Raw genomic sequence first — 13,280 nt, forward strand, 5'->3', positions numbered from 1 at the left:
TGTTGTTGTTGTTGTTGTTGTTGTTGTTGTTGTTATGTGCCCAAGAAACTAAAATGATATGAATCACTAGGACTGTGATCCATCTCTAGTCACACTTTACTCTTCACAGATATTAGCCCATCTAAAGTCAACAGATTTGTGGGGTTGGGTGTGCACTGTAGTTTTGCTACATCCTCTTCATAGCACACATGTGACAACTCCCTTGCTGGGCATCTGGGACTCAGCTACATTAGTAAAGAAAAAGTGCTTCATATGAGTTAAAACACTATGAAACCAGATGGAGCTGTGGAGTCCCGTCTTTCGCCAACGGGATTTCCCTTGATGAAGTTTACAGCGCGTTTAACTGAATCACTTTTTTTATGTGTCTAGATCCATCCAGCCTGGTTAGGGATAAAGGTAAAAAAGGTAAAGGACCCCTGGGTGGTTAAGTCCAGTCAAAGGTGACTATGGGGTTCTGGCGCTCATCTCACTTCCAGGCCAAGAAAGCCAGTGTTTGTTCACAGACAGCTTTCCAGGTCATGTGGTCAGCATGACTAAACTGCTTCTGGCACAATGGAACACTGTGATGGAAACCAGAGTGCACGGAAATGCCATTTACCTTCCCACCCAAGTGGTACCTATTTATCTACTTGCACTAGTGTGCTTTCAAACTGCTCGGTTGGCAGGAGCTGGGACAGAGAAGCGGGAGCTCACCTCGTCGCACAGATTCGAACCCCCAACCTTCCGATCGGCAAGCCCAAGAGGCTCAGTGGTTTACACCACAGCATCACCTGCGGGTCAGGGATAATGCTGCAGTGAGACAAGCACAGGCCATGATTTAAGAAAGACAGGTGTGTCCCCCCAAGTCTGAGTTAATAGTTAAGGTTAGTATAATACATGAAATCATGTCGGTGGAAGGCTAAGGTTGTATTCCCATTTCCAGGTTCACATTAAGGCTGCAGACAATGCATGCAGACACCTTGACATGCAAGTGACAGAACCATACAGTTTCCCGTGCGAGGCAATGTGATAACAATATTTTACACTCCACTTCAACATTTGTCAGAAGTCAGAGAAAGCAGTCTGCTATGTGAAGGCCAGAGAGCAGTCATGGCTGAAATGTTATGTTTGGAGGTGGAAGATATAGGTAGGAATTCTGTTAAGACTGACCTTTTCGTCTGACACAACCTGTCATACCACCTCTTACAGGCACAGAGCATTTGCAAAATTTCAAAAACGGGGAGTTTGCTACTAAAAAATGGGCAGAGAACTGAAAATGAAGTTTAAGGACCTAAGGTGTTTGTGTGTGTGTGTGTGTGTGTGTGTGTGTGAGAGAGAGAGAGAGAGAGAGAGAGAGAGAGCTGTGAACAAAAAGATAGAAATTGGAGCTGCATCTCTAGGACAGTCAACCTCTTCTTCTTCATTCAGGAGGAAAATATGTTCCCCAAGTTGCTCTATTCTTTGTCAGGCATGGTCAACCTAGAAAGTCCACTTTTGAGATTAGGCCTGACTTCTTCCTGTTGTAAATAGGTACTTGATCAGCTGCCACCAGTTTTTCTCATGTTGTTGTTGTTGTTTAGTCATTTAGTCATGTCCGACTCTTTGTGACCCCATGGACCAGAGCACACCAGGCACTTCTGTCCTCCACTGCCTACTGCAGTTTGGTCAAACTCATGCTGGTAGCTTCAAGAACACTGTCCAACCATCTCGTCCTCTGTTGTCCCCTTCTCCTTGTGCCCTCCATCTTTCCCAACATCAGGGTCTTTTCCAGGGAGTCTTCTCTTCTCATGATGTAGCCAAAATATTGGAGTCTCAGCTTCAGGATCTGTCCTTCCAGTGAGCACTCAGGGCTGATTTTCTTCAGAATGCAGAGGTTTGATCTTCTTGCAGTCCATGGGACTCTCAAGAGTTTCCTCCAGCACCAGAATTCAAAAGCATCAATTCTTCGGCGATCAGCCTTCTTGATGGTCCAGCTCTCACTTCCATACATCACTACTGGGAAAGCCATAGCTTTAACTATACGGACCTTTGTTGGCAAGGTGATGTCTCTACTCTTTAAGATGCTGTCTAGGTTTTTCTCATAGCTCATTACTTACCAGTTGTATACATGGCAGAGAGCATGCCACAGCTTACCTTAGGAGCCTCTATCAAATCCAAACCAAATAGTTATTTCTCCTTAATAACATTTCAAGGCCATCTTCCTCAGCTTGTGCGTGTAAAAGCTGACTTCACAATAGCAGGACACATTGCTTCAAATAGATTTGTGAACCCTATGATGACACGAAGCTCATTTTCTTTCCTGTATTAAAACATTGCCCCTATCCTTACAATACGGTGTCATTTTGAGTTGTCTGGCATACTTGCAGTGACTTTATCAGGGAGGAAGAGTAAAATGTGGTTTCTTTCTGTCCTGCTGAGCTTTTTAAAAAATACACATACGCACAGACAACTAACAAAATACAGCTGTTCTGTAGTGGCTAAAGGGTTTGGCAGCTGTTTGTAGGGAAAACATGAAAACTTGCAAGGGGTCCCTTTCCTGGATGTCTGGAAGTCAGGGAGATGGACAATGGCTCTCCTAAGAAAAACAGCTGGCCTTCAGAAAAGTTAAGTAGCTGAAATATAAAAGGGCCAAATGGTGGGGGAATCTTTCAACATGCCATTAAGAAGAGGCTAGGACAACCTCATATTTCTGTGTCAAACAGGGTAGGGTGTTGTACCCAGAGCCAGCCCCAGGTCAGAGGTGTTCCTCAGTAAAGTGACCTCTGGTGGTCACCAGCTGCAAGCCATGATGCCCCTGATGTCTTCTTTTTCTTTGGCAATCACTCATAGCCAAGTAAGATTGTCTTCCATAAACACAGTTTTAACAGTAAGTCCGTAAGTGACTGTGGAAGCCAATTCTGGATCCACACGTCCTTCCACAGTGGGGACATATGTTTCCAGGCAGGAGTTGATCATGGTGAGGGTTTGCCAAGTGTGACTTTCTCTTAGCACGTTTCTCCCTTTAGTCCTGAATTCGAGCGTCTTCAAAGCCCATGACACCTTTGGTGAAGGCTGCTCTCCAATTGGAGCGCTCACAGGCCAGGGTTTCCCAGTTGTCGGTGTTTATACTACTTTTTTTAGATTTGCTTTGAGAGAGTCTTTGAATCTCTTTTGCTGACCACCAGCATTACGCTTTCCATTTTTAAGTTTGGAGTAGAGTAGTTTCTTTGGAAGACGATCATCAGGCACAACATGACTAGCCCAGCGAAGTTGATGCTGAACAATCATTGCTTCAACATTGGTGATCTTTGCTTCTTCCAGTACACAGGCATTAGTTAGCCTGTCTTCCCAAGTGATGTGATGTAACAACATTGCTTGGGACGTAGTGGTAAATTTAAGAGGGAGACTCCATTTAAATATTCCACAATACCCTGGAATGACACTGCATCAGGGTCATTGTGCAATGGCACAGACCCAACTGCTCACTCCAAGGCTGATAGTAGTGATGGACCCTCCCAGGATGTTGGGTCTAAGGATGCCAGGTGCTGATGCTTGTTGTGTTAGTCCCTTTATTGGTATCGCCAGATTTCTGGAGCCTCGGGTTCTGAGATTCTGTTGAAGGAACCTGGAGGTAGGAGATGATGCACGGAGACTGGAGACAGCTTGATGAAGTAGCGGTGGAGCACATGGGCACCTGGAGCAGGCAAGGGTTGGTGTATGGCATGTCTGGGAGCAACACAGGGTGAACTTGGCAGTTCAGAAGGAAGGCTGCCAATCTAGTGGACCAGAGGATCAGTGCCTTGTTTTGCATGAGTCCTGTGGCACCTGAAACTGCCTTAGTGTGTCTGTTTGTTCCTCATCCTAATAAATTATCCAAACCCAGAATGAACTTGCTTAAAATATACAGTAATTTCATAGTTCTTAGATTTGCTAATAATTTAGAGAACTAAAGAAAAAACCCAACTCAAACAACTATGTTCTTGCTTCAGCATATCCTAAAGAACGTTTAAGCCTCTGATGCCAATTGTTTTCACAGGTGTTGGCAACATATGAATTAAATGAAGGAAGCATGGATGACTCAGTGGGCCAATGCCGTTTTTCTATCCTGTTGTAACAACTGCAAAGAAGGTATAATTTATGTTGGCTGACAAATCTTGGTAAGTAATGTTCTATTTCATTGGCAGAAAAAGAAGAATATTCCAGATGACTGCTGTGGTCAACATTTTTAGCGCTCGAACCATGGTTTTGTTTGTGTTTTGTTTTCTTAGGGACTTCTGAGAGCTAAAGTTATAGGTACATTTAAAAAGCCAAAAGGAATATAAGGATTTTGGATATACTGCCATATTGCACTTTCAAGGAACAATGAAGTATGTACCCTCTTATAGCCATAATAGTCCAATTCCTCATCAAAACAAGAAAATCTATATCTTTCCTTTCTCTCTCTTTTTCAGAGTAAATGCTTAATATTTCCAAATTGTCTTGTAACAAAGTTCAAATATAAATGTGAAAAAGTCACAGAGAAGCAGATTTGGAGTTGAAAAGTAGCAAATAACCAAGCATATCCAACGTCCCCAGTATTATGGATTTCCAGGTTCCTTAACTGGAGTTGTAAAAGCTTGCCTTCGTAACAGAACTTGCACATCTCTCTTCCCACGGCTAATATTTTAACAGAAATGTAAGGAACCTGTTTTCCTTCTGCTGCATATCTGACTTGAGTACAGGAATAGGTGATGGGGGTGTACATTAACCACAATATTTTGTTTGGACTCCAATTCAGCACTTTGGAAAATAGCCTCCCTCACCCTTTGTAGACTGTCTGATTCAGCTCAGGATTTGTCCCAGTCTACTTCATTTCCCCGTCTGCATTCACAATTGAGAAGTGAATGAAAGACAGAAGTGAATGAAATTTGCAGACATACTAGCCCTTCCAGAGTGGATGAAGCCTGCCAAATTATAAGTAAACAGATCCAGAGACACAGACACGCACAAAATGTCCATAACTATTAAAATTTGCAGCAGAATTGGATGAGATCTTCAGGCAAGGTAGTCCCTTCTGAGGACATGGATCCTGCTAAATCTCAAAAAGGATGGTTGCAATTGCTTCCCCTCAAGGGCAGTAGGCACAGTTCTGGGATCCCCTAATTCTCCATCTCCCATTCACTATTTGGAAATTTTAAAAAATGCTATATGCTTGGGGGTTTTTTTTACTTCTGCACATATGAGGTGTGGTAGTAATCTACATTATGCTGTTTAACTTTTCAAAAGGGATCCGTGTGCAATTGCTATGCAATTTTATAATTCAGATACTAACAGTACTGCACTGAAGTGTATCCTTTTGAATGAGAAGCATAGTGTGCAGTCTGCAGTGATGTGCAACCATTCAAAAATGGCTAAAATAAATAAATGCAAAATTACATTTTGACAAAGAGTGTTCTGAAGATGGTGTTTGCAAAGATAGAAGAATCTGCGAAAATGAACTCAGGGTCTCACATATCCCTTCCTGGGAATTAGGAGGCATATAAAACATTTACTCTTATTGTTTTGCAAAGCAGGCTGGGTAGCCTTCCTTAGAGCCCCAGACCTGTTTAGCCTGTTTAGCCTTGGCAGGCTGCAATGTCACGTGTCTCCTGTTGGTGACAAGGAAAGAAATAGGTATATAAAGGAGAATTCCCTGGATGCCAAGATCCTGGTTTGGGGAAGTACTCTTTGGTGAGAGAACCCCAGCAGAGATTTTAAATCAGAAAACATGCAGCAAAGTGTGGAAATACAGGCTATTAGACCTTTAAAATATGCTCTTCTGAGTTGCAAAAACTTCCCTCTTCCCCTAGCATGGAAAAAAAAAAGAATGCACATTCGGTAAGTAAAAACATTTACTTACAAACCCTTCAAATGTCAGATTCATGTGCTTTTCCATACAGCAGTCAGGAAAAGTTGCTCAGGGAGTAAAAGTTGGCTTAATTACAGTGGTGACAGTTCCTAAAGTATTGCTCTAGCAACTGAACAGTGGCTTGTAAGAGCCATGTGGTCTGAGCTGCAGCAACCAACTCAGCCCTCCTTGCACATTGAACTTCTCTAGTAGACTGAAGGTGAACAAATGCCTTGATTACCTGCCTCCCAAGGTGGGGGAGTGACCTAGCTAAGCCTGGCAGGACAGCTTACTCTATGGAATTAACCCATTCATGCATCCATTAGACTTAAGCATGTTGGCTATATGAGGCCACACCCATGTCATATACATCCTTCTTGGCTTCTGTAAATCAAAATAGTTTTAAAGCAACACAATAAGTATGTAAATAAATACCACTGAAATTGGATCTGTAGGAATTTTTAGACCTGTGCTCTCACAGTTTTGTAATTGAGTGTTTGTCCGCTGCAAACTCCCCTGACAACTCTCCTAATGCTAGCCCATGCAGGGTCAGAGCTGGTTTGTTAACTAACTTCTTATGTTCTTAAGAATCTCTTGGGAAGGGAAACTACTAAAAACACATTTGGCTGGTGTGAGTGGAACTGGGCCAAATGGTGCTCTTTAAAACCTATCTGGGAAGTCGCTGTTTCTCACCCCTACACCCATTCCATCAGGATCATTAATTTGATTTCAAGGCTGCACTTCTGCACAGATTTACTTGGGAGTACAGAGCAGTCAATTCAGTGGGATTTGCTTCTGAGTAAACATGCATAGGACTGCACTGTTAATTTTTGTCTGTGCCCAGGAGCAGAAGTCAGTTGAGCCAAATGTGAGCAGTGTTCATTCAGACTGTGGTTGGGGTTTTAAAGTCTGCAGACAATACTGTAACTAATGGCATGTTTTGTTGTTGTTGTTTAGTCGTGTCCGACTCTTCTTGACCCCATGGACCAGAGCACGCCAGGCACTTCTGTCTTCCACTGCCTCCCACAGTTTGGTCAAACTCATGCTGGTAACTTCGAGAACACTGTCCAACCATCCCGTCCTCTGTCGTCCCCTTCTCCTTGTGCCCTCCATCTTTCCCAACATCAGGGTCTTTTCCAGGGAGTCTTCTCTTCTCATGATGTAGCCAAAATATTGGAGTCTCAGCTTCAGGATCTGTCCTTCCAGTGAGCACTCAGGGCTGATTTCCTTCAGAATGGATAGGTTTGATCTTCTTGCAGTCCATGGGACTCTCAAGAGTCTCCTCCAGCACCATAATTCAAAAGCACCAATTATTCAGCGATCAGCCTTCTTTATGGTCCAGATCTCACTTCCATACATCACTACTGGGAAAACCATAGCTTTAACTATACGGACCTTTGTTGGCAAGGTGATGGCATGTTTTAGTACACTGAAATGAATGTAAGTTATGTAAATAGTTACTTATAATTTATGTAAGATGTGTAACTATTTGTGTAACTTACATTCATTTCAAAGTAAAGAAAATAGCTGACAGAGTGACAAATAATGTAGTATTTGGCAGAAACCAAACTGCAGCAGAACAGAAACAGGACTGATTGCAACAAATACATGTCTGAATGGAAATCTCAGCTTTCTTACACCCCTAGGAACCTGTGCCCCCCACCTCGGTCCGTTGTTGTTAGGGTACAAATTTCATTGGTTGTGCTGTTGAGAGTTGGAGGCCAACAAAATCTAGAGAGTTACATCTTCCTCACTCCTGCTTTACATGTCAGCTCAGAAGTAAGTCAGTCCTATGGTGTTCAATAAGGCTTACTTCCAAGTAAGAGATATAAGATTACAGCATTGGCTACTTAATAACATGTCACCATTGTTGGGCATCTAACTAGCAAACCAGTTTCTCTGCCCTCTTCAGAATTGCTCTGAACTTGTTCCAGACCTGACAAGCCTTCAACCTTAGATTAACATCCAAAAATAATGGTACATGTAATATTGACTTGCTTACAACAGATAAGCCAGACCTCAACTTTTGCCTTTTGGGACTGAAAGCTGTTTGGAAAGTGGGGGGTTCACATTGCAGGGTGGCGGAGACCATGCACCTTTCCTTCTATTTTTAGTTATTACAACTGCACATTTTTTAAAAACTGCAAAGCCGCCGGTTAAATAAATAAAACCTAACAGATTACCCTGGTTTTGATGAGGTACATTTTCAAGCACTTTGGTGTTAATTAATTTCAATCAAGATGCCGTCAGTAATAGAGTTCAGAGGTAGATTTATTGCAAGATTGTGGCAGCCCAGCACTCTTTGAACAATACATAGCTCTCAATCAGGTGTAATAATGGAAAGGAGTGATGTCATAAAATATCAGCCCAACAAGCAGAGCGATGTAAATGGCTGGATCACTCTTGAAACTATATTGTTATAAATCTAACTGCCTTGTGGCTGAGTTATAAGGATAGGAGATTGATAAGCTGTTCTGTTTATAAAAGCGATTCGGGCTGCAATCCAAGACACCGTACCTCAAAAAGGATTTTGCAGAGCTGGAAAAGAAGGTGGAAAGAGTGGCCAAAATGATCCAGCGGTTGGAACAACTCCCATGTGACAATAAGTTGCAACCTGGAGCTTTTTTTGGTTTAGAAAAAAAAGGACAAGTGAAGTGAAAGGGGACAATGATAGGTGTTTACAAAATCACACATGATGTAGAGGAGGAGGAGGAGGAGGAGGAGGAGGGGGAGGAGTTTGGATTTGATATCCCGCTTTATCACTACCCGAAGGAGTCTCAAAGTGGCTAACAGTCTCCTTTCCCTTCCTCCCCCACAACAAACACTCTGTGAGGTGAGTGGGGCTGAGAGACTTCAGAGAAGTATGACTAGCCCAAGGTCACCCAGCAGCTGCATGTGGAGGAGCAGAGACTCAAACCCAGTTCCCCAGATTACGAGTCTACAGTTCTTAACCACTACACCATGCTGGCTCCACTAGAGAAAGTGGATAAGGAGAAACTCCCCCTTCCCTCCTCCCACGCTGTCATAAGACTAGACCCAGGAGGCATTTGAGAAGCAACTGTATTTAACATCCCCACCAATGGAGCCCCCTATAAGTGGGGGTGTTTGGGAAGAGAGGACAGGGCTGAGCCTTTGCATGTTCTGTTGCATCCTGAGCTAGCCTTGTGACACCAATGGGCCCAATATGGGCCTCTTTGATGCACCAGCCTTGGAGTCATTTACGTCGTTCTTCCTCTTGGGGTTCAGACGTTTAAATCAATAATAATTCTATCACTACCCCGATGAAGTGTTATACAGAGCTCAGTGTGGATCAAGAGCCTATTTCTTGTAATAAATCCCTCCCTCTGCACTCATTTACTGATTACATGACGTATGTCCCTCTTGTAACCCTCTTGGCAAACTTTGTTATCTAAATGGACAGGAGGAAAGACGGCACTTAAAAAAAGAAGAAGCAAAGAATAGGTTAAAAGTAGGTTGAGCTGTTCATATACAATCAGTTTAACTTAATTTAATGCAACTGCGGGAAGGGTACTCTGAATTTGATCAGAGAAACAGCAGAGTTAATATGGTGTTTTACCTTTTCCTTCTGGGCCTTCTGTCCCAGAGGTGTCCCCACCGAAGCTTCTTTTCCTGACATGGGGGCAGGAATATATGGGTCTGATTAATGTACCCATAAGTGGGAAAGGAGCAGGAGGAAGAATTTTGATTGGGAAAGAGTTAAGCCCCTACTCTGATTAAATCCAAACTTGCCTTTAGCTGTAGGTATTGTGCCTTTTTTTTTTTTAAAAAAAGGGGGGAGGTATTTCATTCACCTCTCATGTCAAAATTAATTTTGTACTCAGAATATTGGCCTGTGTCGTGTCTCTTTTTCAATTTGTTCTTCTGCCTGGCTGATTTGGTGGGATGAAGCGGTTCTTGAGTATGATGGTTGAACAATAACCTACTGCTGTTACAATAACCTACTGTCACAAACACGATTCAGGGACAGCTAAATTCTTTTTAAAAATTATTTCATTAGAATAAGATTTAACTCTCATTAAAACCAGCAGGACTTAAAAGTTCGTTTTGCCTAGCTTGCGCCTGACGCCCCCCAGAATTTGGCACCCGGGTGTCCTGCACCCCTTGCACTGCTGGGTGAAGACGGCCCTGCTTGTGCCATTTCTGAGGTGAACATAATTTATCTTCCCCCAGATATTGGTCGGTACCTTTTAAGTTAGGGGTAGCCAACAAGGGGTGACCTCTGAATGTTTTGGACAAATTCCCATCAGCCCCAGCCAGCACGGCCAATATTCAGGCCAGAAACTTCTGCGTGGCACCCTGTTGGCTGCCCTTGGCAAGTAATAAGGTAAAGGGAATCCTGACCATTAGGTCCAGTCATGACTGACTCTGGGGTTGCGGCACTCATCTTGCTTTATTGGCCGAGGGAACTGGCGTACAGCTTCTGGGTCATGTGGCCAGCATGACTAAGCCACTTTTGGCAAACCAGAGCCGCGCACGGAAATGCTGTTTACCTTCCCGCCAGAGCAGTACCTATTTATCTACTTGGACTTTGACATGCTTTCGAACTGCTAGGTTGGCAGGAGCAGGGACCGAGCAACGGGAGCTCACCCCATCGCAGGGATTCGAACCGCCGACCTTCTGATCAGCAAGTCTTAGGCTCTGTGGTTTAACCCACAGCACCACCCACGTTCCTCGGACAAGTAATAACATTTAGTATTTATGTAACAGTTGGTAGCATTCAAAACACAGTCTTACTGTCAGGGGCGTCTTTACCCTAGTGTGCAAGGGGTGCAGGCCACCCGGGTGCCGAATTGTATAGAGCTGCTATGCGGCAGTGGGGTCAGCAGCACCTTTGACATGACTGATCTCGCTCTGCCTGCCTACTAATGCTGCTGCAGGGAGAGCTCTCTGGAAAGTCTTGCTCACCAAAGCCAGGAGGAGGGGGAGTGACAGGAAAGAGGGAGAAACAGACAGAAAGAGAACGCGCCTATCTAGCGACGGGAGCACACACAGGCTCCGGAAGGAGAACTTGTATATGCGCGTGCGCAAGGGCCCTCCCAGCTCCTCTGGAAATAAGGTTGATCCCACAAAGAAAGGCTGCCTGAGATGGCTCTCTCACGCATGCGCCCGTCTCATCTTTCAGACACCCCCATGACTGTAAGGGCATGCGTGGAGTCTTTACACCGACTCCCAGTGTGTTCTTTGTCTTCTTTAGAAAAGCTGATTTTAAACAAAACGCACACCAAAAAAAACCCTCCTTTTGGTGCCGCACAGGTGTGAGCGCTATTTCTCAAATGATAATAATGACATAAGGCATAATAAAAGTTAATTTGCAGGCTAAACTAAATTTAGGGGTGCTGGGCGGATCTTTGCACCCCAGCAGTGCATATGCCAGTAAAGAAAAACCAGTAAAGAAAAACAATCCTTTTAGTTGACTCCACTGTCACTTTGTTGTGTGTCAGTTTTGTGTGCCCATATGATCTGTTGTAGGGACGCAGGTGGCGCTGTGGGTAAAACCTCAGTGCCTAGGACTTGCCGATCATATGGTCGGCGGTTCGAATCCCCGTGGCGGGGTGAGCTCCTGTCATTCGGTCCCAGCTCCTGCCCACCTAGCAGTTCAAAACACCTCACAGTGCAAGTAGATAAATAGGGACCGCTTTATAGCGGGAAGGTAAACGGCGTTTCCATGTGCTGCGCTGGTGCTGGCTTGCCAGCTGCAGCTTCGTCACACTGGCCACATGACCCAGACGTGTCTTCGGACGGCGCCAGCTCACGGCCTCTAGAGCGAGATGAGCACGCAACCCTAGAGTCGGACACAACTGGCCCGTATGGGCAGGGGTACCTTTACCTTTTATGATCTGTTGTGATGAATTTCATTCAGGGGTCAGCAATGTGTGGCCCATGGGCCAGATGTGGCCCACGAAGACTGTTTTACAAGCCCACAAGCCACCCCCGAACCGAGCTGCCCGCTCAGTAAGTCCCCCCCGCGCTGCGCTAAACTGGCACAGCGCAGCACGGGGACTCGCAGAGCAGCGCCAGAAATATCACATCTGCGCATGCTCAGATACCAGAAATCACTTCTGCACAGGCGCGATTTTTGGTGTCTGGGCATGCGCAGACGCGATTTCCAGCGCTGCGCTGCACTGGCCCAGCCCACAGATGATCTCTGCAGGAATGATCTGGCCCATGGCCGATAAGCCTTGCCGACCCCTGAGCTATATCAATGGGCCACCCTGTATATTAATGGGAAGCAGGGAGAGCTAATGGCTTAAGGCCATATAATGATGCATAGAGAGAGGCAAGTTCTGAAACCCAGGCTTCGTGTTTCGGAGCTCACCATTTCACTAGCTTTACACCATTGAATGGTCTTTAATTCCCTTCACGTCTCTTTCAGGAACAAATGGAACATGGGGGGGGGAATTATATTGGGCAATAAAATTATATTGTGCTTGTGTAAAAAAAAATGTGCAAGTCATTAAGCAGAATAAAGAGAGGCTGGAAGTTAAAACACTAAGCTTAGATGATTTAAGCTTTGTTCTAGTTAAATGTGCAATATGTTTCCAAAAAATGAATTGGTCTTTGGGGCTGAATAAATAGTAGATATATCAAGCCCCATTTTGAAAAGAACTAATATTATCTGCGCATATAATTTTTAAGACTTTTATAATTAGTTGGTCATTTTTGCTTGTTTAGAATGGGAGACAGGGAGGGCTCTGTGGGGTCAGTTTCTAAATGAGCAGTAACTCCAGAGGGATAGCCTATTGTAGAAAAGCAATAAAGTGTTCTGTGGCACCTTAAAGGTGTGGGGTAACTATTTTGTTTTAGCATATGCTTATTCAGCCTAGATAAGGCCATGACCCACTAACTGAAGATGAATGCTTTAGCTGGGGTCTCTTCTCCTGGTTAAGTTTTCTGTGCCATTTATAGCATCATATCAGGCAGAAATTCAACAGGCGCAGCTTTGCTTTCCCTAGTGTGAGAGCCAGTGTGGTGTAGTGGTTAAGAGCGGTAGTCTCGTAATCTGGGGAACCGGGTTCGCGTCTCCGCTCCTCCACATGCAGCTGCTGGGTGACCTTGGGCTAGTCACACTTCTTTGAAGTCTCTCAGCCCCACTCACCTCACAGAGTGTTTGTTGTGGGGGAGGAAGGGAAAGGAGAATGTGAGCCGCTTTGAGACTCCTTAAAGGGAGTGAAAGGCGGGATATCAAATCCAAACTCTTCTTCTTCTTCTTCTTATAGTCAGTCCTCCCTGACTTACCTGTTGACTTTCTACCTCTCTTATTGCTGCAAAAAACCCAAACCCACCCATATTTGGTGAAGGAAGCAGGAAGCAACAGAGATAAATCTACACAGAGAGAGAGAGATTGACAGAGCAAAAGTCAAAATAATCTGTAGATTAAAAATGGGGAAGGGGTGCCCATTTTGCAGTGTTGAACTAAAGGTGGGTTCTGAAGTTG

At 44.3% G+C, this 13,280-nt stretch overlaps 1 long non-coding RNA gene across 1 annotated transcript; it reads left to right on the forward strand.

Moving 5' to 3' along the window:
- Positions 1 to 3,992: 3,992 nt before the first annotated feature.
- On the forward strand, positions 3,993 to 5,155 carry LOC307215848. The gene is made up of 3 exons (XR_013838672.1): positions 3,993 to 4,115; positions 4,227 to 4,325; positions 4,410 to 5,155. It is a non-coding gene; the product is annotated as an uncharacterized lncRNA (long non-coding RNA).
- The last annotated feature ends 8,125 nt before the right edge of the window (positions 5,156 to 13,280 follow it).

Source organism: Podarcis cretensis (genome assembly GCF_951804945.1).
Source record: "Podarcis cretensis genome assembly, chromosome: 5".
Lineage (NCBI taxonomy): Eukaryota > Metazoa > Chordata > Lepidosauria > Squamata > Lacertidae > Podarcis > Podarcis cretensis.